Source organism: Macrotis lagotis, unplaced genomic scaffold (genome assembly GCF_037893015.1).
Source record: "Macrotis lagotis isolate mMagLag1 unplaced genomic scaffold, bilby.v1.9.chrom.fasta BILBYCTG391, whole genome shotgun sequence".
NCBI lineage: Eukaryota > Metazoa > Chordata > Mammalia > Peramelemorphia > Peramelidae > Macrotis > Macrotis lagotis.
Genome location: NW_027422298.1, coordinates 31928 through 57854, shown reverse-complemented (window position 1 = coordinate 57854; position 25927 = coordinate 31928).

Sequence of the window (25927 nt, the reverse complement as noted above, 5' to 3'; positions counted from 1 at the left end):
AGTCCCTAAGATTTCTAAAATGGAAAAGTGATGATATAGCAGGGATTTTCCGCCCTTTGGTACTTACTATTCCTATGTCCCTATGGGGGAGGGATGTTTTGCAAACTTTGGGCTTGTCTCTAACTACAGACACAGCTTTAAACCACTAGGGGTCACTGGAGGGCCGCAACCCATACCAGTGACGTGGAGATCCGACAAACCGGTTTGGGTAGATCAGTGGCCCCTCACAAAAGAGAAATTACAGGCCCTTGCTAACATAGTACAAGGACTTTTATCGGCTGGACAAGTAGAGCCATCCACCAGCCCATGGAATTCCCCAGTTTTTGTAATCAAAAAGAAAAGTGGGAAATGGAGAATGTTAGTAGATCTAAGAAAAGTAAATGCCACTCTACAACCTATGGGTACCACCCAGCCTGGGTTGCCTTCTCCAGTTGCCATTCCAAAGACTTGGCCCATAACTGTTATAGATATAAAGGATTGTTTTTATAGTATACCCCTTAACCCTGTAGATAGACAGCGCTTTGCCTTTAGTGTACCTGCTGTAAATTATCAAGAACCTGCTCAGCGTTTTCAGTTTAAAGTCCTTCCCCAAGGCATGGCAAACAGTCCCACTCTATGTCAGGTTTATGTTGCACAGATTTTGATGCCCATTAGGCGAGAACACTCGGGAGCCATTATTATTCATTATATGGATGACATATTAATTTCTGCATCCCACCGGACTGTTGTCTCGCTTATTTTACAAAAGATTACCTCAGCCCTAGCAGCATATGGATTACAAGTTGCCCCTGAAAAGATACAAACAGAACCTCCCTACACATATTTAGGACATCAGGTATACAAGGATTTAGTGAAGAAATCTCCTAAGATTGATACAGCTCAAGTTTCTACATTAAATGACTTTCAGAAATTAATTGGTTCAATCCAATGGCTGAGGAATGTAGTTCCTATTTCCAATGATATGATGTATCCATTGTATAATATTTTAAAAGGCTCATCTGATTTGAACTCGCCTCGTACATGGACCCCTGCAGCCATGAAAGCTGTTACTCAGATACAGGACTTAGCATCCACATCAATTGTTACCCGATTAGATCCAGCCGCTCCGGTTTATGTAACTCTGGTGTGTCATCCTTCATTGGGTAAGGCCGGAGTAGTGTTCCAAGTTACAGGTCCTTTACAATGGGTACATTCATCTAAATCCATGAAGTCTATACCCTCCAAGTTTGAAGTGGATGCACAACTCCTTTTGAAAGCAGCGGAAGCTGCAATCACTATTTTTGGTACCATTCCTATGTTACTGCTCCAGGAGGATCCTGCAATACTTACTCATCTAGCACAGAACTCAGAGGAGTAGGCCATGTTATTGTCTATTTATCCCACTTCTCAGGGTCATCCACCTCCCTCATTACGAGGATGGTTGCAACTCCCTTTGAAGTATCCCTCCAACCCTGTAGTTCCTCAGCCAGTACAGGGAGTCAATGTTTTTACGGATGCTACCAAACACCATAGAGCATCTATTTATATTCCAGACAAGAAGATATTGAAGGTGCTACAAACCCCATATACCTCAGCTCAAAAGAATGAATTGCAGGCCATTGTGATAGCCTTAGAACTGTGTGCTTATGAGCCTTTTAACTTAATCACTGATAGCTATTACTGCTTTGTCTTATTGCAACAGTTAGCTCTAGCAGATCTTTCTTTGTCCAACTCTGCAGTCATAGATCTTTTACACCAAGCACAACGGTCTCTCCTACACCGCTCTGACCCCCTCTATGTCTTACATGTCAGATCTCATGTGTCCACTTCTGGCCCAATATACTCAGGGAATGCCATAGCTGACTCGGCTCTCCTTGACCCTGATATCAAAAGTGAGATAGTCATGTATGCAGATCCTTCTATTGTTCATGACACATTTCATCTCCCAGCAAAAACACTTGCATGGCTTTATGGTCTTCCTAAGGAAGAGGCACGTCGCATTGTCCGACAATGCAGGCATTGTGTCCCTTTCCGCCCTGCCCCGCTTGTACATGCCACCAACCCCCGGGGCCTGGCCCCTAATGACATTTGGCAGATGGATGTCACCCACTTTCAGGCCAGCCTGATTCATGTCACTGTGGACACTTTTTCTAACTTTATTATGGCCACTTTGCAGCCTGGTGAGGCTGTACGCCATGTGATAGCTCATTGTCTTCACTGCTTTGCCACCCACGGGATACCTCGGTTGTTAAAAACCGACAACGGCCCGGCCTATACCTCCTCTGCTTTTGCTCGCTTCTGCCACCAATTCGGTGTCACTCATGTTACCGATATCCCTTACAACCCCACCGGTCAAGCCATCGTGGAGCGTGCCAATCAGTCCTTGAAGCGCACTCTCATTAAACAAAAAGGGGGAGTGCGTGGTAGACTCACTGCAGCCCAGGTAGCAACAGCAGTATTCACTAGGAATTATTTGATTGATAATGAACAAGGCATCACCCCTGCCATGAAACAGATGCTGTCAACATCAACACAAACACAAAAACATGATAAAAAAGCACACTCGCAAAGTCCGACCACAGTTTGGTGGAGAGATGAGGAGGGTCGTTGGCACGGCCCTGCACAGGTTAGGGTGTGGGGAAAGGGATTCTTATGTCTCCAAACAGGTGAGGGAACACGCTGGGTGCCCGTCAAATGGACCAGGGCCTGTGAAGAGACGAAGGAAAAGATATCGGAGCAGCACCCTCCGGAGAATTCCTCTTATTCTAATTCCACAGTGCCTTTGCATTCCCTACCACCCTGCCCAGTAGGCCACCGTTCGCAAGTATTCATACCTACGGTACCCTGCTCCACGGGCATCCCAAGACTAGGCCCGCTTGGGCTACCTAACAACACTGAGTTATGGTTTTGGGATGGACAGCAGAACCACACCACGTACACCATGAGACCCTCTCCCACTCCTGTTGCCTTACCGTATGGACAGATGCATCCCGACCTCTGGAAAATAGGAGCGGCCTTAGGGGGTGTGAACGCCCCTTTTCGCCTGTGGCCATGCCCTCGTAATGACAATGCCTGTCATGACTTTTCATTCCAAAAATGGTATAATGTGTTTAAGATTCTTAACAGCTCTTGCCATCAAACCAAGGATGGCACGGACCGCCTGTGTTACCGGCTGAGCGCCACCGCGCACACCCCTCCGGACGCTCTCTTCCTTCTTTGTCCCCCTGCTAACCTGACTATTCAACTAAAAGGGGAGTCCGCTGGTTTACCCCTTTTTAACATCACTTGTACTGACCCGATTTTTACAAATGTTTTACAGTATAATCATACTGGGTAGGCTGTGTTCCTAGCTGTATCCCCTCCCTACCAACTCCTACCTGTCAAAGCAGAAGATTTTGCGTTGTCCCCCGCTGATTCTTTGGTGAAAAAATTGTACCGTGCAGTGTCGGGGGAAAAGTTGTTACGTACCAGGAGGGATGGGATCGGGGATGTTTTGAGTTTGGTGAACTTGGCTGTTGAGATGTATGAGGAATGGCAGATCCAGGAACTAGAGAGTGAGGTGACTATGTTAGCTTCTACTATCCAAACATTCATGACAAACCAGGTCTCCCTCTGGCATTACCAGCAACATGTTGACTCCCTTCTACAGAAGCAAATAGGAGCATTGGAAACAACAGTCCTCTGGTTAGGGGATAGACTGGCCCTTATGGCAGGGTACATGAAACTTCAATGCCATTATAAGTATCAGCCTCTCTGTGTGCTTAATTTGCCTGTAAATATGTCACAGTTCCCATCGGACTGGGGTAGAGTTAAACAGGCGTTACAGGGGGCGATGTTAGCATACAACACCTCCAATGACATCCGCCAATTAGATATGCTGATAGCCCAGCTCAACAACATTTCCTCCCATTTCAGAGCTGAGTGGGATGATCAAGAAGACTCCTTTCTAAAATGGTTTACGGGTGCCCTCCACCTGAGATGGTTGTTTTCCTTCTTGCCGGCTGTAGGAATGTTTATTGTGATTTGTCTTTTTTTCCCATGTATCCTGAAACTATTGTTCTTCATCTTTTCTCGTTCTCTGGAGGCATTGAAAGCGGACCTCCTAGGCCCACGCCATCGCCGGGCTCGGGCAGCCCCTGTGTGATTACTGACCGAGCCGAGCCAGGGGGCTCTGCCCCCCCCATAAGCAGGTGGGGCGCTAATTGTGTTAAACAAAAAGGGGGAGTTGTTGGGGGGTCGGCCCTGACCACCTGAGTGGATAGAACCTCCCCGAGAGTGACGTCAGGCCAATCCAAAGAAGACACGGTTCCTTAAGGGGAGCAGTGGCTTCACCTGGTTGGCCTGTGTCGCTTGCTCCAATCGGGTGGTAGGTTCTGCCCTCGGGGCGGATCGGGGTGGCAGCCCAGAACGAACTCCCTATATTAGCCATCACCCTGAGCTATTCGGGGGATCCCTCTGCACCTAATAAAACATATGCCTCCTGAAGAAGTGTCTGCCTGAGTCCCTCCTCGCTGATCCGCGGGGGAGGGAAATACCAGGGACGCCTGAAGCAGTGCCCACTGAGGAGCTCACTCGGGAGTCCGGGGAAGAAGACCCCGGACAGTGGATAGAACAACTGCTCTGGATTCAGGAGGACCTGAGTTTAAATCTAGTTGCAGATGCTTGATACTTACTAGCTGTGTGACCTTGGGCAAGTCACTTAATCCAATTGCCTTGCAAAAATGGGAAAAATATAACCACGATAGCTGAGTGGGAGAATGGAATGAAGTAGGGAAGAATCTTGAGGCAGGAAAAGCAACTAGCAATCTATTGCAAAATCCAGGCATGAGAATAAAATGAGGGCCTATACTGAGGTTGGCATGATTCAGCTTCTCCAGTAATATGTCCTCTCATATTACTTACAGTTAGTCGAACAATAAATATATTCTTATTTAAAATACTAACAGTAGATTTGCTGAGGGTCTAAAACCTGTGATTTGTAATATCCTCTATCCCCATTGCCACCATTCTGCCAACAGCACTGAAGAAGCCAAAACGGATAATACAGGAATTGAGGCCATATTCTCTTCTCTTCTATTTCTTGAGTTGTCATCACCACCAAAAATTTTCATCACCATAATGCAATTGATGGGATTTGCGATAATCCGAGAAGGATAGAATTTGGGGGCCACTGAAAAGTAAAATAAATTGTGTGCTCTCTGGGATGTTAAAACTGCTCAAGATTTTATTATAAAATATAGCAAAGTAAGCAGGATAACTTTTTCTCTGAAAGGGACAACAAGCACTTTCTGACAGAGTAAATAACAAAAGGCTAGGCATGGCTTCTTGGTAGATAAAGGATGAGAAAGAGAGAGGGATATAGGGAAAGATAGTTAGAGGGAGCTCACTGTGCAAGAGAGAGAGAGAGAGAGAGAGAGAGAGAGAGAGAGAACCCCAGCCATGTGTCATGGGGCCCATGGTGAACCACCAGGGCCTAGCATGGGAGCACATGGCTTGGAAGGAAAGAGAGATGTAGACATCCTGCAGGATCAGAAGATAGAATCAAGTAGAAAAGGAAGAGCCCTGAAAGGTGCTTCCTGTTAAATACCTTGTGTAGGTTGGGAAAGGGAAATCCCTTCCCCCCGACATGACCAGAAGCAAGGTGGAAGTTTGGAAAATAGGGACTAGGAAGGAGGAAACAAGATACAAATTTTACATGAAACAATAAAACAATAAGAGTCAATTTACATCTCAAGATCAAAGAACTTTCCATACCCTTAACAAGATTCCCAGATTTTAATAATATTAAACGATTACAGATTTTGTTTCTGCTGCATTCATAATTCTCTACATCAATATGGCAAACCAACTAGTGAAGTGTCTCTCTGTAATTAGTAAGGATGGCAGTCTGGAAATAGAAAGTCTATTCCCAGGGCCATTCTTGGGAATTTTTCCAGCATCTATCAACATAGCCTTTGACAACCCAGAGTCACTTTCATGCCATACAGAGGCATCACAGTAGGACTTTGTAATATATCAAACAAGAGAAAAAAAATTAAAAACATGGATTACAGGGTAAGATACTAAGAAAGTCTTTGACAAATTATAGTAGTTATTTTGAAATGAACAAATCTAAGAATTAAAGTATCTTTAAAATTTTAAAATCAGAAATTATATTTAATGGACAATCAATGAAAATTTTCCACACAAATATAAACAAAATGTGGGTGTTCATTTTTGCCATTTCTAATATAGAATTTAGTGTGAGGGCTGTCAGAATACTAATGTACTCGATCCCTTTCCACCCAGTAGTATTTGTAGTTGTATCCTTGGTGTGTATCAAAGCTGCATGAAAAATCATGATGGCAGGAACATGTGGAAAGGATCTACAAAGAGCACTTTGAGTATTTTATCTTCAGGCCTAGAAAATGACAGAATGAGATGCAGATAACTTCAGGAGGAATGTTGTCTTCCCTTGAGATTCTGAAGAAATAAAAATGTCAATCACCTAAGTCTAGATAGAGAGTCAAGTAGACCCTTGGTGGAAAGGAAGTGTATCACAGCAACTGTCTGAACAGCCCTCAAGGGCCACTTAATTAGAATTCAGAGGCAAGTTGTGTCTCATGGAAACTCTCAGTGTAGGCCATGTGACAAGTGAAAAGAATAGATCAAAGAATGTGATGTGCTTGGACCAGCTGGTATGAGGTCCAGCTAGTCTGATGCTAAGAGAATAATAGCATTTGCCTGAGGCTTGAGTAGTTTGAATCTAAAAGAGCATAATCCTATATCTGGGAGGCTGAAAGCTAAGAGAACCCTGTCATGAAGTAGCAGCAGGGGAGAAAATAGGGAAGAGAACAAGTTTTCAATAAGCATCTACTGTATGCTGAGAGTTATGCAAATATAATTTCATTTGTTTCTCATAGCAACACAACGAATAGGGGTTAATGTTATGCCAATTTTACAATTGAGGAAACTGAGTTAGATAGAGATTAAGTAATATACCCAGGGTCACACAGCTAGGAAGCTCAAAGTTTGGATTTGAGTCCAGGACTGGCACTGTACAGCTTAGCAACAAGAAGCAAAACTCCCATGCACAAGAATTTTGTTGATATCCTTATGGAAGAAGCTTTGACTATGGAGGTTTTTACAATGAAATCTGTGATTTCATTAGTATAAACTGTTTCCTCTACCACCTGGGATCAGAAGTGAAGGGAATGAGAGAGTAGCTACCGAGAGGTAAAGTGACATTCCCACGATGATACAGTGAACACAGTCTTGCTCTTTCTCCACAGGCTGCCTCTCCACATTGGAGAGATTATTCTAATCAGATAACAATCATAGTGACTTTTTTGGAAGTGCTGAAAGACCAATAAATATAAAAAAAGGAAAAAATAAAAATAGCCAGGAATTGAGGAGCTTCCGCTTCATCAGTAAAGTAATAGGGGCTTTTCATCTTTTGAGAGTGCCAAGAAAACTATGGCCGCCACATTGGCTACAATAGTGCCTGGTAACCTTAACAGTATATGCAATGTATGAAAAGCCATGTCTTATTTAGAAATTTTAAAACTGCAAACTCTATTCTTCAGTGAATTAATTGACATTGCTTGCTGAAAATGTATCAAGAAGATTCTGTAACTCCTTAAAGCAAAGACCAAATTGTCCTTCCCCTGAAAAGAACATGCCTAAAGGTCAATTGGCAGTGGTCCATTATTTAGAAATAAAAGAACTCTCTGATAAGTTCAGTTTCTGCTGGTAGTTTCTTGCAGCTCCTTAACAATATAATCACTGCTTATCATTATTTCCTTTAAACTTCTGGGGAAATCGTTCCTTGGTTTGTTGATATTTTTTGTAACATTTTAGTTCCTAGGACTATAGATAAAAGGTTTCAGTTATTCTGAATGCATTTTGATTCTACGCTCACCATCACATCTAGCCAATCATTGCCTTAGAATCACTGAGAATTGAGAAATTGAAACATCTGTGGCATGTATCAGAGATAACTCATTTTTAGTCAGCATGTGTACCCTTTTCAGAGGATAACTTTCTATTTGCAACTCTCCACTTGCCATCTGGGAACTTCCAGTCCCCATAAGCTGGTGTGCCAAAATATTTAACATTGTTGAAATATATATTGAAAATTTAATCATCTCAAGGCCCAGAAGAATCAGAGAACTCTTTCATTTCCAAAAATAATAGGGAACTATGGGACTCTGGTCTCACCTCAAATACTCCTGAGGTCTCTACATTGAATATACAAAACAAAATCATTAAGATACAATCAGTCAATCAATAACATTTATTAAATGCCTACTGAAGATGATGATTATAATGATATATAAAAGGACAAATGATAGTCCTTGCCTTCAAAGACCTGACAATCTATTGGGGAAGACAACAGTCCAATTGCCAGTCAACTGTAGGATAAAAAAAGAGTAAAAGTATTTAGAGGGAAAGATAATTAGGTCCATTTTTGGTCATTTAGTTTAGGAACATCCAATTTGAGATATCTCTGAAATACTTCGGTAGCCCAGTGGATACAGCACCAACCCTGGAGTCAGGAGGATCTGAGTTCAAATCAGATACTTGATATTTACTAACTGTGTGACCCTGGGGAAATCATTTAACCTCATTGCCGCAGGAAAAAAAAACCTTAAAAAAAAAGAAAAGATGTCTGGAAGACATTTGGCAATGTGAGATTGGAAGTCAGAAGAAAAGTTGGGAAGGAATAAGTAGATTTGAGAATCACTAGCAGAGAGATAGTAATTAAATCTGTGGGAGCTGATGTGATCAACTTCATAACTTCATAACTAGAGAAGAGGAGAGGGCCTAGGACAGAACTTTTAAGGAACCCCCATGGTAAGAGCCCTTGATCTGGATGAGGAAAGAAGAATGAGAAGAAGTCCGATAGATAGAAGCAGAATCAGAAGAGAATGATTTCTTAAAAACCTAGAGGGAAAGGAGTATTACTGAGGAGAAGGTAATCAACACAGTGTCAAAGACTTCAGAGAGATCAGAGCATGAGGATTGAGAAAAGGTCACTGGATTATCATCTACATGAGTTCAGTATGTATGATTTCTTTCTTTCGTACCTGAGTGATGTGGTTTGATTATCACACAATCATTCATGTATAAGGCAAGAAAATAATAAGGAAAAGAGAATCTGATCAATTACCCCTTTTCAGTTATTTCCTCCATGTCCCCAAAGTAACTTAATTTTGTATGGAAAAGGGACTAGTCATCAAAACACCACACCTTTTCTGGTAATGATTAATTTGTGGAGATCATTGTGAGAGCCCTGAGATAGCCCACTTAGCTTTTGGAGTTCCTGGTCTTGGTGAATTTACAACTTCAGTGCTCCCTTCTCCTGACCACTCTACAGAATCCAGAAGAGCCACTAGGTCAATTTTTAGAGAAGACATTTAAGCAGCCATTTCAGCATGCATTTATTAATCATCTGGGGGTAAGGATTTAATTGACTATTATTTGTCACTCTACATTGGGTCCCAAGATAATAGTAGTACACAGAGGACAACTAGGAATCAAAAATTTCCTTCCCTGCATGTTTGGCAGTAGTTTGGGAAGCAATTATTCACCCTGTATTTTATTTTTTTTTCATTTCTGGGTCATATTCTATTTTTTTAGTTTTTGCAAGGCAAATGGAGTTAAGTGGCTTGCCCAAGGCCACACAGCTATGTAATTATTAAGTGTCTGAGGTCGGATTTGAACTCAAGTACTCCTGACTCCAGGGCCAGTTCTCTTTCCACTACATCACCTAGCTGCCCCCTGGGTCATATTCTTTACCATCATCATCCTCATCATCACTACTATTCTCACAAGACCAAAAAAGGAGTCCTGAATAGCTAAGTGTTCTGTTACTGTGAAGGAAGAATGTGAGATGAGATTTTAAGTTTGAATTTTCCTTGGCACATCTTATACACATTGACCTCATAAATACAATCACATGTGGAATGCGATGACAATGCAAGGAGAAAACAGATGAGAAATTTGTAAACCAAACAATTTGACAGACACCCCTTTCAGGGTCCTCAGTATAGTATACTTATGACAGAAACACACAATTTCATTTCAGAATTCGGGCATAGAATTCCGATTATCTGTCATAATTCTATTTTTGAGCATGGATTCTCTGATTGGAACAGAAATATAATTGCATAGAAAAAGAAATGTGATTACATGATTTTAGGTCATGAATATAATTTCAAATGAAGAATGAGGAAAATGAAGAGAAATCCAGAAATTGGAATTTTCCCTGGAACTTTAGTTCAAGTAAGATATTTTTGAAATATTAGTACTTAGAAATTTTAGAAGAAAATGTTTTTATTAGAAGTCAGTTTCAGAATCAGAATTGTGTATCTGAGGAAAGAATGACAAAGCATTGACAAAATTTCAGCTTCAGATTGCTATATCTCAAAGGATATATGCCACTGTACTGTCATCTCAGAAACAGACTGGAAAACAACTTCTGGTTTGGTCTAAATTTTAGCAACCATATTTTTTATAATGGAAGTCAATTAGGAAAACACAGTTCCCTTCAAGAACAATGATCATTTCCCCTTCACTATCAGTTTTAGAAAATAAAATGTGAGTTATGATTTGAAACAGAATTTGCACTGTGTCATTCTAAATGTATTATCACCTCACAAAGAACCTTGACTTGATAAACTCCAAGGAAGTATGACAAAGCAGACTAGAAATTTCAAAATCCAGAAGTTTGGGAATCCTTCGTTTGAGAGACACAAATTTAATACAGATTTGATGGTGCAAACTGAAAACTTCATTGAGAAAACTTTTTTTATAGCATTCAGATTTTCTTATAAGAAGCAGATTTTCGAGCAATTTGTCTCTGATTTGAAGGAAAGTGTTTCTTTGAAAATGCACTATGGAGACAATTTTAAAACGTAAATAGCTTTGCACATCCAAAGAAGGAAATTGAAAAGAATTTTAGATGTCCCAATTTTCTCCTATCTTAAGTGCTAATATCATCTTTGTGAGACATAGGATTGAAGCAACTCAACATTTTTAGTTAAAAATTACATTTTGGAACTCTGATTACTTTCAAGTTTGTGATTTTTGAAAAAAGAATATCAGGCTATGGAAGATGTTTTCAATTCAGACTGCTACACACTAAATGCAGTATGACACAATAAGTTCATGTCTCATATTTACCCACGGACTCAGAATATTCCAAGAAAAGGCAATGGAGACAACAGATGATTTGGTATGACGTAATTCTCAAAGAAACAAAAATTGAAATGGGGAGATATTTAAAAACACCTAGATTAATTCAGGTAATAAATGATTAACTTGTAATTTTCTTTTGTGAAGTGAGTTTTGGAAGAAAGAATGTGAGATGAGATTTTAAGCTGGAATTTTCCTTGCCACTTCATATACTCAATATCCTTACTAATGCTATCTACATGTGGAGTGTAATGAAAGTGCAAGGAGAAATCTGACCAGAAATTTGTAAACCAAACAACTTGGCAGACCCTCCTTTCAGAACAGTGAAGTTCAAATATATACAGCCATGCATAAAGGAAACTGAGACCTCTGAAAAGAGTGACTGAGAAATTGTTTGGCTTACAAATTTGTGCTCTTTTCTCTCATTGCACTCTTTGTGGTCCACATGTGATGGGACTTCATGAGGTCAATGCATTTCCATTGGGCGAAGACAAATTTGAATTTTAAATCCCATCTCATTTTCTGTCTACCAAAAAATCACTTCAGAAAAGAAAATTGCAAGTGAATTATTTTATTTCCTGAATTAATCTATGTGGTCTTAAATATTTACCAATTTCAGTTTCTGTTTGTGTGAGAATAACATCATACCAAATTATATGATGTCTCCATTCCTTTTCTGGGAATATTCTGGGTCCATGGGTCAATAGAAGAATTACATTATGCCATATTGCAGTTGTGGTGTAGTAATCTGAATTAAATACTTCTTCCATGGTCAGATATCTTTTAAAAGATGAGTTTCTGATTGACTTCCTTCAATCCTATGTCTGATAAAGGTGACATTTACAGTTAAGGTAGGATAAAATTGAAAACTCCAAATTTCTTTTCATTTTCCTATTGTGGATTTGAGTGCCATATACTATTTGAAATTTTTATGATAATACATTTTCCAGGAAAGTATTTCCTTCGAATTGGATATTCATTGCTCAAAATCCACTTTTTATAGAAAAATCTGGGTTCCATAAATGTTTTAATCAAGGAAGTTTTGGGTTTCAACCTGAAAGCCTGTATTAAAGTCGTGTCTCCCAACCTAACGATTCCCAAGCTGTGGGATTTTGAAATGTCTAGTCTGTTTTGTTATTCTTCCTTCGAGTTCTACAACTGAAACTTCTTTGTGAGGTGATAATACATTGAGAATGATGCAGTGCAATTTCTCTTCATTTTCCTCATTCTTCTTTTGAAATTAAATTACTGACCTAAAAACCATGTCACCACAAATCTTTTTCCTTGCATTTCCATTTCTATTCTATTCAGAGTCCATGCTCAAAAACAGAATTTAGGCAGAAAATCTGATTTCTAAGGCCGATTTCTGAAATGAAACATCGGGTTTTGTCAGTCATACCTGAAGTAAATTAAGGTTTCAAAAGGAACGTCTGCTAAATTATTTTGTTCTGAAATGTCTGGTCTGTTTTCTTATTCCTGCAATACTGTATGCTACATGAAATGGTGCAGTGCAATGTTAAATAATGATCATTATTCATTCTATTTTATGATATAAAATATGTAATACTAAAATTCTTTGATTTAAAAATCATTGTAGCTGAAATTTAGGCCAAATCAAATGTTTTATTTACTCCTTTCATTTACCTAGGGAATTTCAGAATTTTCGAGTCCATATCTGACATAACAGTATGATGCCACTGAGTTTTAATAAAGTAGTAATTTAAAGTGTAGATGCATGCAGTGCTGACATACTTTCTTCTGAGAATTAATTTTGAATTCGAATCTGAGTTCAAATGAACAATTTTACCTGGAAATATCTGAGATCTAGTAGGCTACATTTCAAAAATGAGTTATTTGTACTTGAGGATAGGGGACAGATCTCAGTTTTGAATTTACATTCATTTTACCCATTCTGAGTATAAAATTAATTTCATGACCTAAAGACATGTCATCACAATCCATTTTCAGGCAAATTCTATTTCTGTTCGGATGAGATAGTTCTTGCGTAAAAACAATGAATTGTGATAGAAATTCTGAAATCTCTGACTGATATCTGAAAGGAAATTTTATCTTTCTGCAGCCATACATAAAGGAAACTGAGGGCTCTGAAAGGAGTATCTGTGAAATTGTTTGGCTTAAAATTTCTGCTCTTTACTCTCATTGTTTTGTCTATGTGTTCCATATGTGATGGGACTTAATGAGGTCAAAGAATTTCCATTGTGCCAAAGGCAATTTATAATTTAAAATCCCATCTCATCTTCTGTCTTCCAAAAACTCACTTCAGAAAAGAAAATTACCTGTGAATCATTTTATTTCCAGAATTAATCTATGGGGTCTCAAATACTTAGCAATTTCACTTTCTGTTTGTTTGAGAATAATGTCATACCAAATGATTTCATGTTTCCATAACTTTTGTGGCAATATTCTGGGTCCATGGAACAATAGAGGAATTACATTATTATGCCATATTGCACTTGTGGTGTAGCAATATGAAATCAATACATCTTCCATGGTCTGATATTTTTTTCAATGATCAGTTTCTGAAAAGGAAGCAGAGTTCCAAAACTTAATTTTTGACTCAAAATATAAAGTTCCTTCAATCCTATATCTTATAAAGGGGGCATTTGCAGTTAAGGCAGGATAAAATTGAAACCTCTAAATTTCTTATCATTTTCCTCCTTTGGATTTGAGAGCCTTTTACTATTTGCAATTTTTATGATAATACATTTTCCAGGAAATTCTTTCCTTCACATCAGAGATTCATTGCTCAAAAATCCACTTCTTATAGGAAAATCTGGATTTCATAAATGTTTTAATCAAGGAAGTTTTGGGTTTCAAGCAGTAAGCCTGTATTAAATTTGCATCTCTCAAACTAAGGATTCCCAAACTGTGGGATTTTGCAATGTCTAGTCTGTTTTGTCATTCTTCCTTCGAGTTCTACAACTGAAACTTCTTTGTGAGGTGATAATACATTGAGAATGACACAGTGCAAATTCTAATTCAACATCGTATCTCACATTCAGTTTTCAAAAACTGAGGATGAAGTGGAAATGATCATTTTTCATTCACTTTCTGGAAGAACCTCTGTGTTCCTCATTGAATTTCACTAAAAAAATTGGTTGTTAAATTCTAGGGCAAAGTTTTTTGACTGTCTGTTTCTGAGATGACAGTACAGTGTCACATAACCTTTGTGATGTATTATTGTGAAATTGAAATTTTCTCATTGCTATGACATTCTTTCTTCACATGCAGTGTTCTGAAATTAAATCTGACTTCAAACAAACAATTTTTCTTCTAAAACTTCAGAGTACTACAATTCAATGTTTCAAAAGTGTCTTATTTGAATTAATGGTCAGGGGAACATTCAGATTTCTGAATTTCTCTTCATTTTCCTCAGTCTGCTTTTGAAATTAAATTACAGACCTAAAACCATGTGATCACAATTCGACTTCATTGCTTTTCTCTTTCTATTCTAATCGGAGAGTCCATGCTTGAAAACAGAATTTTGAAAGAAAATTTGATTTCTAAGGCCCATTTCTGAAATGAAACTTCATGTTTGGTCAGTCATACCTGAAGGAAATTAAGGTCTCAAAAGGAGGGTCTGCCAAATTGTTTGGTTCTCAAATGTCTGGTCTGTTTTCTCATTCCCGCAATACTGTGTACTACGTGCAATGGTGAGGTACAATAATGGATAATGATCATTATTCATTTTATTTCATGATAGAATCTATGTATTACTAAAATTCTTCGATTTAAAAATCATCATAGCTGAAATTTAGGCCAAATCAAATGTTTTATTTACTAATTTTCTTTCACCTAGGAAAATTCAGAATTTTCCAGTCCATATCTGACATAACAGTATGATGCCACTGAGTTTTAGTATAGTAGTATTCTGAAGTGCAAATTGATACAGTGCTGACATTCTTTCTTCTGAGAATCAATTTTGAATTCGAATCTGAGTTCAAACGAACAATTTTACATGGAAAATATCTGAGTTCTAAAAGGCTACATTTCAAAAATGAGTTATTTGAACTTGAGGATAGGGAACACTTCTGAGTTTTTAGTTTTTTAATTTTCTTAAAATTTATTTTTATTAAAGATTTTATTTGAATTTTACAATTTTCCCTCCAGTCTTGCTTTGCTCCCCCCCCCCTTGGAAAGCACTCTGTCAGTCTTTACTTTTTTCCATGTTGTACCTTGATCCAAATTGAGTGTGATGAGAGAGAAATCATATCCTTAAGGAAGAGAAGAGAAGTCTAAGAGGTAACAAGATCAGACAATAAGATATCTGTTTTTTTTCTAAATTAAAGGGAATAGTCCTTGCTCTTTGTTCAAACTCCAAAACTTCTTATCTGTATACAGATGGCACTCTCCTTTGTAGACAGTCCAATATTGTTCCTGATTGTTGCACTGATAGAATGAGCAAGTCCTTCAAGGCTGAACATCACTCCCATGTTGCTTTTAGGGTGCACAGTGTTTTTCTGGTTCTTCTCATCTCACTGCACACCAGTTCATGCAATTCCCTCCAGGCTTCCCTGAAATCCTGTCCCTTCTGGTTTCTAATAGAACAGTAGGGTTCCATGACATTCATATACCACAGTTTGCTAAGCCATTCCCCAATTGAAGGACATTTACTTGATTTCCAATTCTTTGCCAACACAAACAGGGCTGCTGCAAATATTTTTGTACAAGTAATATTTTTACCCTTTTTTCATCATCTCTTTAGGGTATAGACCCAGTAGCGGTATTGCTGTGTCCCAAATTTCCCACAGCCATTCAACAATGAACATTATCCTTCCTGGTCATATTGGCCTGTCTGAGAGGTATGAGTTGGTACCTCAGAGAAGCTTTAATTTGCATTTCTCTAATAATTAATGATTTAGAGCATTTTTCATATGGCTATGGATGGCTTTGATCTCCTCATTTTTTAATTGCCTATGAATATCCTTTGACCAATTGTAAATTGGGGAATGACTTTTTGTTTTAAAAATATGCCTCAGTTCTCTGTATATTTTAGAAATGAGTCTTTTGTCAGGATCATTAGTTGGGAACACTGTTTCCCAATTTACTACATTTCTTTTGACCTTGGTTACATTGGTTTTATCTGTGCAAAAGCTTTATAATGTAATGTAATCGACATTGGATTTTGGTGATGTTCTCCAACTCTTCCTTAGTCATAAACTGCTCCCCTTTCTATAGATCTGACAGGTAGACTAGTCCTTGATCTTCTAACTTTCTTATAGTATTGTTTCTTATGTCTGTGTCCTGTAACTATTTGGATCTTATCTTGGTAAAGGGTGTGAGGTATTAGTCTAATCTTAGTTTCTTCCATACTAACTTCCAATTATCACAGTAATTTTTATTAAAGAGGGACTTTTTATCCCAATGGCCAGACTCTTTGGGTTTATCAAACAGCAGATTACTATAATCATCTCCTGCTTTTACACTTAGTCTGTTCCACTGGTCCATCACTCTATTTCTTAGCCAATACCAAACAGTTTTGATGACTGATGCTTTATAATATAATTTTAGATTAGGTAGGGCTAAGCCACCTTCTTTTACACTATTCTTTATTAAGCTCCTGGCAATTCTTGACATTTTATTTCTTCATGTGAATTTACTTACAATTTTTTCTAACTCATTAAAGTAATTTTTTAGAATTTTGATTGGTAGGGCACCAAACAGATAGTTTACTTTTGGTAGAATTGTCATTTTTATTATATTAGCTCTACCTATCCATGAGCAGTTGATGTTTGCCCAGTTATTTAAATCTGATTTATTTTGCGTGAGAACTGTTTTATAATTGTTTTCAAAAAAGATGCTGAGTCTGTCTTGGCAAAAAGACTCCCAAATATTTTATATTGTCTGAGGTTACATTGAATGGGATTTCTCTTTCTAGCCCTTCCTGCTGTTTCTTGCTAGACATATATAGAAAAGTTGAGGATTTATGAAGGTTTATTTTATAACCTGCAACTATTCAAAAATTGCTAATTGTTTATAGTAGTTTTTTTGGAAGATTTCATGGGATTCTATAGGTACACCATCATGTCATCTGCAAAGAGTGAGAGTTTTGTCTCTTCCTTCCCAATTCTAATTCCTTCAATTTCTTGTTCTTCTCTAATTGCTGATGCTAACATTTCTAATACAATATTGAATAGTAGTGGTGATAATGGGCACCCTTGTTTCTCCCCTGATCTTATTGGAAATGCCTCTAGCCTCTCCCCATTGAATATAATGTTTGTTTATGGTTTCAAATAGATACTGCTAATTATTTTAAGGAACAGTCCATTTTTTCCTACACTCTCTGGTATTTTTAATATGAATGGATGCTGTATTTTGTCAAAAGATGTTTCAGAATCTATTGATATGATCATATGATTTCTGATAGGTTTGTTGTTGATATAATTGAGTGGACTAACAGTTTTCCTAATATTGAACCAACCCTGCATTCCTGGAATAAATACTACTTGATCATAATGTATTATCCTAGTGATGACTTGTTGTAATCGTTTTGCTAAGATTTTATTTAGGATTTTTGCATCTATATTCATCAGGGAAATAGGTCTATAATTTTCTTTCTCTGTTTCAACTCTTCCTGGTTTAGATTACAGTACCATATTGGATTCATAAAAAGAGTTAGGCAGAGCTCCATCTTTCCCTATTTTTCCAAAGAGTTTATATAGGATTGGAACCAATTGTTCCTTAAATTTTTGGGAGAATTCACTTGTGAATCCATCAGGCCCTGGAGATTGTTTTTAGAGAGTTCAATAATGGCTTGTTGAATTTCTTTTCCTGAGATAGGGTTGTTTAGGTATTTAATCTCTTCTTCATTTAACCTGGGCAACTTATATTTTTGTAAATATACATCCATTTCATGTAGGTTACCAAAATTATTGGCATAGAGTTGGGCGAAATAATTTCAAATTATTACTTTAATTTCCTCCTCATTGGTGGTGAGTTCACCTTTTTCATTTATGATACTAGCAATTTGGTTTTCTTCTTTCTTTTTTAATCAAATTGACAGAGGTTTATCAATTTTATTGTTTTTTTCATAATAACAACTTTTGGTTTTATTTATTAATTCAATAGTTTTTTTGCTTTCGATTTTATTAATTTCTCCCTTAATTTTTAGAATTTCTAATTTGGTATTTAATTGGGGATTTTTGATTTGTTCGTTGTCTAATTTTTTTAATTGCATGTTTAGTTCATTGATAGCCTCTTCCTCCAATTTGTTCATGTAAGCATTTAGAGCTATAATATTTCCCCTGAGAGTCTCTTTGAATAAATCCCATAGGTTTTGGTATGTTGTTTCATTATCATTATCTATGATCAAATGTTAATACATTCTATAATTTGTTTTTTGGTCCACTCATTTTTTAAAATGAAGTTATTCAGTTTCCAAATTGTTCTGGGTATATATCTCCTTGGCCCAGTATTGCATATGATTTTTATTGCATTGTGATCTGAGAAACACGTATTAACTATTTCTGCCTTTCTGCAGTTGATCATTAGGTTTTTATGTCCTAGTACATCTTCAATTTTTGTATATGTTCCATGTACTGCAGAGAAAAAGGTATATTCCTTGCTATCCCAATTCAATTTCCTCCATAAGTCTACCATATCTAATTTTTCTAATAATCTATTTACCTCCTTAACTTCTTCATTATTTATTTTATGATTCTATTAATCTATATCTGATAGCAGGAGGTTGAGGTCTCCCACTAGTGGAGTTTTGCTGTGTATGTCTTCATGTAGCTCTTTCACCTTCTCCTCTAAAAATTTGGATGCTGTCCCAATGGGTGCATATATATTCAGGATTGAAATGACTTTATTGTCTATGGTAAATTTTAGGAGGATAAAGTTTCCTTCCTTAACTCTTTTAATGCTATCTATTTTTGTTGCTGCTTTGTCTGAGATAAGGATTGCTACCCCTGCTTCTTTTTACTTCAGCTGAAGCATAATGTATTTTGCTCCAGCCTTTTTCCTTTACTCTATATGTATCTCTCTCCTGCAAATGAGTTTCTTGTAAACAGCATATTGTATGATTCTGGTTTTTAATCCACTCTGCTATTTGCTTATGTTTTAAGGGAGAGTTCATCCCATTCTCATTCAAGGTTATCATTACTAATTCTTTATTGTCCTCCATGATATCTTCCCTCTGTTTGTATTTTCCCCCTTCCCTCCCTTTATCCATATTCCCCAGTCTTTTGTTTCTGAAAACCACCCCCTTCAGTGTGTTTGCCCTCCTATATCACACCCTCCCCTTTCTTTCTCCTTTCCCTTTTTCCCTTTTCCCTTCCCTTCCTTTTGTTATTTCCCCTTATTTCCCCCACTCCCCTTCCCTTTCTCTGTCCCCCCTCCCCTTTTCCCCTTTTAATACTTGAAAACTTAGATGTTTTATAAGTTAACTGAGTATGTGTAAGTTGACTTTAAGCCAAGTCTGATGAGAAGAAGATTCAGGTGTTTCTTCTCTGCTCCCTTCTTCCCCTCTATTACCATAGGTTTTCTGTACCTCTTAGTGTAATGAGATTTACTCCATTCAATCCCCTCCCTCCTCCAGTCTCTTTCCTGTCCCCCTTTTTAAGGAGGTAGTATATTTTAGATCATTCTATATAAGTCATAGAGAATTCTGAGTCTCTGTCCCTTCTAGTTCAGTATATTCTATCGAACAGAGTCAAAATTCATGAGATTTATTAGAGTCTTTCTCCCAAGTGGGTTAAAGCCAGTTACATCCCAGTAGATAGCAGTCTCATGGATAGGTCATGAATGCCCATCATTTCTGGCTAGGTGTATTCTCTCTATTAGAGTTACAATTCTCAAGATTTATGAGAATCTTTCCCCCCACCCCACATGCTGGCATATAGCCAGTTTCAACTTACTGGATTGCATTTTTTTCCTTTTACGGCCCCCTGTTTTTTTCCCTGTTCATGTGTCTCTTGAACCTCCTGTTTGTTGTCCAGATTTTCTGGTTATCTCTGGGCTTTTCATCAGAAATTTATGTAGTTCTTCCAGTCTGTTAAATGTCCATCTTTTTTCCCTAGAAGAGAAGGCTCAAATTTGAAGGAAAGTAGATTCTTGGCTGCATTCCAAGCTCCCTTGCTCTTCAAAATAACTCATTCCAGGCCCTTCAATCCCTTAATGTTGATGCAGCCAGGTCCTGAGAGATCCTTACTGTGGCTGCTTGATATTTAAATTGTTTCTTTCTGGCTGCTCGCAGGATTTTCTCTTTTATCTGATAGTTCTGGAGTTTGGCCACAACATTCTTTGGTGTTTTCATTTTAGGATTTTATCTGGTGGAGATTGATGTACTCTTTCAACAACTACTTTGCCCTCTGATTCCATGATATCAGGGCAGTTTTCTATCACTAGATCCTGCAATATTAAGTTCAGGCTTTTTTTCTCTTCAATGTTTTCAGGAAGTCCTATAATTTTCAGGTTGCCCCTCCTCAATCTATTCTCGGGGTCAGTGGTTTTGCTGATGAGGTATTTTACATTTGCTGCTATTTTTTCTATTTTTTTATTTTGTTTAATTGACTCTTGCTGTCTCATGGAGTAATTAGTTTCTGTAGCCTCCATTTTTTTGGGGGGGGAAGAGTTTTCTTTATTAACCTTTTGCAACTCCTTTTCCAATTGGTCAATTCTACTTTTGAAAGAGCTTTCCATTTGACCAATTGAGGTTTTGAGAGAATTAATTTCTTTTTGCATGTGTCCATTTGAGGATCTGAGAGAATTATTCTCATTTTGTATTTGTCCAGTTGAGGATCGGAGAGATTTATGCTCATTTTGTATTGGCTCAATTGATGCTGTGAGAGATTTATTCTCATTTTTTAATTGTCCAGTTGATGATATGAGAGATTAATTCTGAAATGAAATTTTAGGTTTTTACAGTCAAGCATATTGGAATGTGAGATCTCTAAAAGGATGGCCTACCAAATAGATTGAATTGAAGATTTCTGGACTGTTCTGTCATGGCACTGTCATCGCATTCCACATGAGATGGGAATGCATGAGCTCCATGCATTTATGATGTGCCATGGCACATTCGATTTTAAAACCTCATCTCACATTCTGTGTTCCCAAACTCATTTCACCGATGAAAATAAAAAATTTATCATATTTTTTCTGATTTTAAACTATATGTGTTCTTAAATATTACTCAGTTTCAATGTCTATTTGTTTGTGAATAAGCTCTCCCACCAAAGCCTGTCATGCCTGTATTTCCTTTCCTTCAAAGTTTTTTAATTGGTTAGTCAATAAAAGACACGATCTTCTACAATCATATTGACATTGTAGTGTAGCAATAGGGATTGACTGCATCTTCCAAGGTCTGATATTCTTTTTAAAATGATTAAATTTTGAAAAGGAATCTTAGGACCTCAAATTAATTTTTACTCAAACTGTTGACTTCCTTCAGTACAATGTCTGATAAAAGTGAAATTTTCAGTTAAGGTACGAGGGAATTGGGAACTCTAAATAAATTTTCATTGTCCTGCTTTGGATTTGCAGTGCAATGTACTATGAAAAATTGTCGTCATAAAGTATTTTCAAGGAAATACTTTCAGTTGAAACAGAGATTTGTTGTTCCAAAATCACTTATTATAGGAAAATCTGAATATTATAAAAGGTTATATGAATGAAATTTTAGGTCTCATTCCTATACCAGTATTAAATTTGAGTCTCCCCAGGAAACGATAACTAAGCAGCTGAATTTTGTAATTTCTAGTCTGTTCCGTCATTCAGCATCTGAGTACAGCAAGCTCAGCTTCTTGGTGAGGGGATAACACATTTAGTATTCCAAATTGCAACTTTTAATTGAACACGTTGCCTCACGTTCTATTTTGATAACCTGATACTGAAGTGGAAATGATCATTGTTCACTGTAGTCCGTGAAGGAGAATCTGTGTTCCTAAATGAATTCCAAGGAAACGAATTTGCTTGTTGATTTTCAGGGCAAACCGCTAGTCATTCTCTATTCGGTTTCTGTGATGGCACTACATTGTCACATGTGCTTTGGGATGCAGCATGCTAAAGTTGATATTTTCTAAATGCTATGAGGTTCTTTCTTCAATCACAGTATTCTGAAATTGAATCTGACTTAAAAAGCAATTTTTCCTCGTAAAAATTCGGAGTATTAAAACGTAATATTTCAAAACTTATTAATTTCAAATAAGGTCAGCGGAACCTAGAGATATCTGAATTTCACTGCATTTTACTCATTCTGCTTTTGAAATCAAATCCATGACCTAAACTTATATCATCCCTATTCTTTTTCATTGCAATTCTGTTTCTGTTCTAATCAGAGATTCCCTGCTTAACTTTCAAATTGTGATGGAAATACTGAATTCCATAGCCGAATCCTGAAATGAAATTTCAAGTTTGGTCAGTCATGCCTGATGCAAATTAGGGTCTCACAAGGAGGGTCTCCCTAATTGTTTCATTCTGAAATGTTTTCTCTGTTTTCTCATTCATCTGTCATCATATTCACCGTACAACAGTGCTGTGCAATAATGATCAATGATCATTATTGACTCTATATCCTGAGAGAAACTATGCATTACTAAAAGACATCTATTTAAGAAAACATCATTGCTGCAATTTCAAACAAACAAGAAGTTCTATACACTAAATTCCTTTTATTTGGGAGTATTCATACTTCTGCAGCCCATAGCTGAAATGACTGTACCATGTCATTTAGATTTTATAAAAATTTACTGAGAGATGACATTCTAATTTCAAAACCTAAATCTGAATTTGAATCTGTTTTGAAACAAAATTTTTTATTCCTGGAAAGTTTCTGAGTACTAAAAGGCTATGCTCAAAATCCCGTATTGGAACTTAAGGGTAGGATTACTCCTGATTTTTGAGTTTCCATTCATTTTTGTCATTCTGAGTATAAAATTAAATTGATGACTTAAAATCATGTCATCTCAATCCTTTTTTTGGCAAATTCCTTTCCGGTTCAAATTACATACTTCAAACTCAAAAAGCGAATGGTGCTAGAAAACATGAAATTCATGACTGAATTCTGAAAGGAAATTTTATATTTTGAAAGCCATGCATATTGGAAACTGATGTCCCTAAAAGGAGGGACTATGAACTTAATAGGTTTGTAGAACTCTGCCCTGTTCTGCCATTGCACTGTCATAGCATTCCAATTGTGATGGGTCTTCTTCAGTTCAATGCATTTTTGATGTGACAAGGCACATTCGATTTTAAAACCTCATCTCATATGCTATGTTTTCATACTCATTTCAGCTAAGAAAATAACAAATTAATCATTTTATATCCTGAAATTAATCGATGTGTTCTTAAATATCACTCAATTTCAATTTCTCTTTGTTTGTGAATAAGCTCTAACACCAAATCATTCCATGCCTCTATTTGCTTTTCTTCAAATTTTCTTAAAAGGTGGGTCAATACAAGACATGACCTTTTACAATCATATTGAATTTGTGGTTAAACAAAAGGCATTCACTACATATACCATAGTCTGATATTCTTTTTTCAATGATCAAATTCTAAAAAGGAATCTGAGTTCCAAAACATAATTTTTAACCAAACTGTGGGGCCCCTTCAGTCCAATTTCTGAAAAAAGGGACATTTGCAGTTAAGGTAGCAGGAAACTGCGAACTCTAGATTTCTTTGCATTCTACTCCTTTGGATTTTCAGTGCGATATACTATTAAAAATTGTCATCATAAAGCATTTCCAAGGAAATACTTTCCTTTAAACGGAGATTCATTTATTGAAAATCCATTTATTTTAGGAAAATCTGAACACCATAAAAATTTATATGAATGTAGTTTTAGATTTCATTCATTAAACCAGTATTAAATTTCCGTCCGATACACAAAGGATTCCTAAACAGGTGAAACTTGTAATTTCTAGTCTGGTCTGTCATTCATCCAATGAGTACTGCAAGTGCAATTTATTGGTGTGCAAATAGCACATTTAGAAGGACACAGTGCAAATTTTAAGTAAACTGTGTGCTTCACATTCTATTTTCAAAATCTTATAATGAAATCCAAATGATTGTTGTTCATTCTGTTTCTTGAAGTAAAGTGTGTGTTGCTAATTGAATTCCAATAAAACGAATATGGTTGTTGAAATTCAGGCCAAACCAGAAGTCATTCTCTAGAGGCATTTCTGAGATGGCAGTACATTGTCACCTATCCTTTATGTTTTAGTGGTCTGAAGTTGAAATTTTCTGAATGCTTTGCAGTTCCTTCATCAAATACAATATTCGGTAATTGAATCTGACTTCAAAAAACAATTGTTCTTGTATAAACTCTGAGTACTAAAATGCAATGTTTCAAAACTTTCTTATTTGAACTAAACTTCAGAGGAACCTTGAGGTTTCAGAATTTCACTACTTTTTGGTCATTCTGCCTTTGAAATGAAATCCAAGACCTAAAATCTTGTCATCACAATTCTTTTTAAATACAATTCTGTTTCTGTTCGGGACAGAGAATCCATGCTCAAAAATAGATTTTTGAACCAAATTCTGATAATTATATCTGATTTCTGAAATGAAAATTCATCTTTGGTCAGTCATACCTCAGGAAATTAAGGTCTCAAAAGGAGAGTCTGCTTAATTGTTTCATTCTCAAATGTCTGGTCTGTTTTCTCATTCATCTGTTATTGCGTTCAATGTGCAATGATGCTGTACATTAATGAACAATGATCAGTATTGATTTTACTTCCTGAGAGGAACTATGCACTACTAAAACATTTTGAATTAAGAAAACATCTTTGCTGAAATTCCACAAAAAACAGAATGTCGATTCACTAAATTTCTTTCCATTGGGAGCATTGTTAGTTCTCTAGTCTGTATCTGACATGACTGTACCATGTTATTTAGATTTAATAAAAATTTCCTCAGAGTTGTCATTCTTATTGATGAGACTAAATCTGAATTTTAATCTGTTTTCAAGCAACATTTTTTCCTGGAAAAGTTCTGAATACTAAAAGGCTATGTTTCAAAAGTGAATGGTTGTTACTTAGCTTTAGGGTCAATCCTGATTTTTGAGTTTCTGTACATTTTCATCATTCTGAGTATAAAATAAATTTGTGACCTAAAATCATGTCATCTCAATTCTTTTTCATGCAAATTCTGTTTCTGTTCAAGTAAGATATTTCATGCTCAAAAACAGAATGGTGACTGAAAAGCTGAATATTATGACTGAATTCTGAAATGAAATTTTAGGTTTTTACAGTCAAGCATATTGGAATGTGAGATCTCTAAAAGGAGGGCCTACCAAATTGATTGATTTGAAGATTTCTGGACTGTTCTGTCATGGCACTGTCATCGCATTCCACATGAGATGGGAATGCATGAGCTCCATGCCTTTATGATGGGCCATGGCACATTCGATTTTACAACCTCATCTCACATTCTGTGTTCCCAAAATTATTTCACCGAAGAAAATAAAAAATTAATCATACGTTTTTTCCTGATTTTAAGCTATGTGTTCTTAAATATTACTAAGTTTCAATGTCTGTTTGTTTGTGAATAAGCTCTCCCACCAAAGGATTTCATGCCTGCATTTCCTTTTCTTCAAAGTTTCTTAATTGGTTAGTCAATAAAAGACATGATCTTCTACAATCATATTGACATTGTAGTGAAGCAATAGGGATTGGCTGCATCTTCCAAGGTCTGACATTTTTTTTAAAATGATTAAATTTTGAAAAGGAATCTTAGGACCTCAAATTAATTTTTACTCAAACTGTTGACTTCCTTCAGTACAATGTCTGATAAAAGTGAAATTTGC